Source organism: Etheostoma spectabile, chromosome 10 (genome assembly GCF_008692095.1).
Source record: "Etheostoma spectabile isolate EspeVRDwgs_2016 chromosome 10, UIUC_Espe_1.0, whole genome shotgun sequence".
NCBI lineage: Eukaryota > Metazoa > Chordata > Actinopteri > Perciformes > Percidae > Etheostoma > Etheostoma spectabile.
The window spans coordinates 25736506-25740293 of NC_045742.1; the positions used below are offsets into that span (position 1 = coordinate 25736506).

Sequence of the window (3788 nt, forward strand, 5' to 3'; positions counted from 1 at the left end):
GGGGCCATAGGCAGGCTGGGGGAACTCATATTAATGTTAAGAAACCTCATAAAGTGAAGTTTTCATGCCATGAGACCTTTAAGGAAACCAGACAGTGAGTGGATATTTACACAGACTGCAAACACCATAGTTACACTATGGAATATTAAGTGTCATGGAGTGAGAGATGTATTTAGACCTTTTCAACATCTAGCTATAATGAGTCTCAAGCCTCCTCCAGTCTTGAATGCTTCTTGGAGGCTTTTATACTTAGCTTTATTTGAGATCAGCTATTTGTTCTCCATGACATGCAAGTGTGTTGAGGGTAAGCTGTGGATGAGACGTCGTGAGATGAGGTTAAAAAGATGGGATTTTTATTATTTACCCCAATTAAGGCCAATAAGGCGAGAAAAAAAAAAAACTAAATTAAAGAAAAAAAAATACTTTCAAGTAAAGACAATTAAATTGACATGATAGTCACAAACGGTCAAAATATACAAACATACTGCTGTTTGCAAATTGACCATTAAACTTATCACTATTTGTCAATACTCTGAGTGCATCCAACAGACTTATGTCCTCCTTCCTCTAGTTCTCTTGAGCAAATGAAACTGCTAGTCCATGTAGGCCTGTAGCGCTCCACTGAATTGGAAGATACCAACACAACAGTACAATACAGGGGTGGCTCAGGTGAGTAGACAATAAAAGCAAAAAGCTAGAAATGTACAGAATATTATTTATATGATCCACGCTAACGTTTAACTAAGCCACAAGACATATTAACGGTTGATAAATTAAATAGTCAAACTCCGGGTCACTTCCTGTTGCCCCAGAAGTCATAGCGTCATTTAAACCCGACGATCGTGGCAAACTTTCCTTTATACACAATATAAGACGCCGGTAAGACACAAAAATCATATGTTACACTATGATACCTTTTAAACTCAGACACAAGTAGTTAACAAAGACATATGTGTTGCATAGTTATTAAAACCGTCATGTTTATGAAGTTAATAGCTATAGCATATAAATCACTGCAGTATTGGATGTTAAACATGTGCACAAGAAAGCTGTGGGATTACTGCGGGAGATTTGATGAATGGCTACGTTAACAGATGATTTGAAAACTGTGATAATTAACAGAACATATGGACACACTAAACAAACATATACATATACAGGTAACGTTTGTACTCAGTCTTTGAGAAATGACATGGGTAGGTAACCCTGTCACAATGGGACTAAGTGTAAGTTGGGTCTCACTGCTTCTATTTCTTGCCACGCACTGTGGCTTATTTTAAGAGAAAAGTGTCCTCCCCAAAAACCACGGCCATAGGCTGTTAGTTAAAGCTGCAATTACGACTACCGTAATTATTATTATGAGTGCAAAGCAGGAAGTAAGGTGGCAAAGTATTAGATTGCTAAACATCGGATAAGGACAAAGGTTAATCTAAAGTAGATGGGTCAAACAAACACGGGACTTTCACCCAAGATCCGGTTTGTGGGTTTGTGTGCCGTTTGGAAATAAAAGTAAACAGCAATCTTTTATTATTTTTTACTTTACGGAACAAACGGAACTACATCACGTTCAGCGTCCCATTTGTAATCAGAAGTCTGATTTGAACCCAAACCATGATCTTTTTTCTCAACTTCACTAAGTAGTTTTGGTGCCTAAACCTAACCAAACTGCGATTGTTATTGTGTTTTAAGATTTACGGATGGAAACGACCCTATGGGGCTAGGGGCGCTAATTTATGAAACGCTCTTTTAGGTCGTGTTAGATGGTAGGAAGAAACAACTGATATCATCTGATAAATGGTTTGGGGAACTTGTTTTTTAAGTGATGTGTTCCTGTTCCCAGATCTCAGAAATGAACTTGGTTGCTATTCTATCACTACCGGTAGGAATCACAACCATAAACAACGAGAAAAGGAACCAAGGTGTAATAATAATAAACCAACACTATAAAATGAAGTGCTATACAAGTCTGCATCTCACAAGTATCACTTTACCGTAAACTGTGGCTTAAATGAAGCAAGCAAGAATTATGCATTATTGATCAACAGGGAGCTACATTTCTGTAGCTGGACTGCCAAAGTAAAATCTTCTTTCCATTTATTTTCTCCAAGCAGAGAAATCCTCCCGCTGTAGTATGGGTGCTATATTGTCCTAAAATAAGCCACAAGTCATCGATGGAGCTTTGTTCACTGTGGCTTAGGGGATTTCTAACCATTACAATTCCATTATTCTGGGTATAAATTGGGTTTTACTGTCCAATCATGGTTTAAATGCTGTTTAACAAGCTTGTCTGTCCTTACAAGAATACATTTCTGAAAGAAACTTTAAGGACATAGAATGAAAACAGTAAATCTTAAAGGTGAAACAAAATAATGTTAATTTGGTCTAAAGTGTAGGAGCTCCCTACAACGGCAGCACACTGAGTCTTGAAACTCAAAAATGTTAAATTACCATAGGAAACCAACAGAAAACAGTGTGTGTTAAGGGGCAATCAAGGTGTAATTGCATGGGCTGCATTAAATGAGCAGTCTTGCTTTTTCTGACACCCTATTGACTGCAAGGAGACAACTCAGCCAGAGCGTGTCACATGCATAATAAACCATGCCAAACTGAGAGCTGAGTAATGTGCCGCAGCAGAGAATACACCTTTTAACTCTGGTCTTGAAAGCCTTAAAACCTGACTTCTGGGGAGAAGGGGTACGCGGGGAGGCTTGTTAAACATTTGCTATGTACCAATGTTTTTTCGTAGAGTGGCAGTGCAGTTACACAAAATAGTTTGTAGCACACTCTCGGAGCGAAACAGGGCAGCTATTTTCATGTAATCAACAACCCAGAGTCGAGAATGAGACTGATTTTGTTCCAGCTGGGGTTCCAGTTAATTGGACAACTGTGGGTCACTAATGCATTGCCTTTTTCGCTACAGTAGCTAATAAAATGATGATTACATTAACAATGCTTCTTTTTCAGGTTGTCCAATCAACATGGATTTCACTCCCAAAAAGCTGTTCTCATGTCTTAGGTCTATCTATAATCTAAGTAGCTTACTCCAGCTTTAAGAAGTTAATAGGCTAGAGGAAAGACCTCTAAAGATGCTTTTTGAGATACCTCTTTTGGAGGTAGAACAAAGCACGTTTTTTATATTCTCTTATGTCTCCCACCTATTAAGTGACTCTTGTGTAAAAAATATTTTACGGAAAAGGTGGTTAAACTGACATATCTTGTGACACCTCATAAGTAAAACAAGTGCAAAATAAAGCCAGGCCAAATGGCAATGATACACTTGAAGTATTTTCACAATGCAATTGCTGATTGATCCAAATTTGGTATGACAGGGAGCAGAGGTTTCTTCTACATGTGTGAATAACAGAATGTGAATCTTATTTTTCCTTGAAAAAATACAGAATATTTTTAAGCATGAAAAATGGATCACTAACAAAGAATTTCTAGTGCAGTGGGTGTTTGGAGTGTGTGCCTTTTTGGAACCATTCCTCCACAACTCTATCTAACTTTGCGCAGGGTGCAATCAGGCGGATGTTTTCAGCATCAGATACCGAGGCAAAAATCCCCATTTAGTGTCTGTAGGGACGCACTGGGCATAGCAGCAGCTTGACCTTGGCGTTGTTAGATTACGTGGTAAAAAAAGCGACAATGGTAATGAGTAGTATAGAAGACTTGTGTGTAAGAAGGTAGGTTGGGGTGGTGGATGACTTTCACCCAGGAGTGTGTGTGGGGTAGGTAGCAGAGCCAGTGAACCACAATCAATGAGCCTTCTAGGGATGTAGCATCTCCCC

The 3788-nt window shown here is 38.8% G+C and overlaps 1 protein-coding gene across 2 annotated transcripts in view; it reads right to left on the reverse strand.

The window, feature by feature from the left end:
- Positions 1 to 3788, reverse strand: part of b3gat2 (beta-1,3-glucuronyltransferase 2 (glucuronosyltransferase S)) — a 134068-nt gene that overhangs the window by 121006 nt on the left and 9274 nt on the right. The window lies entirely within an intron of this gene.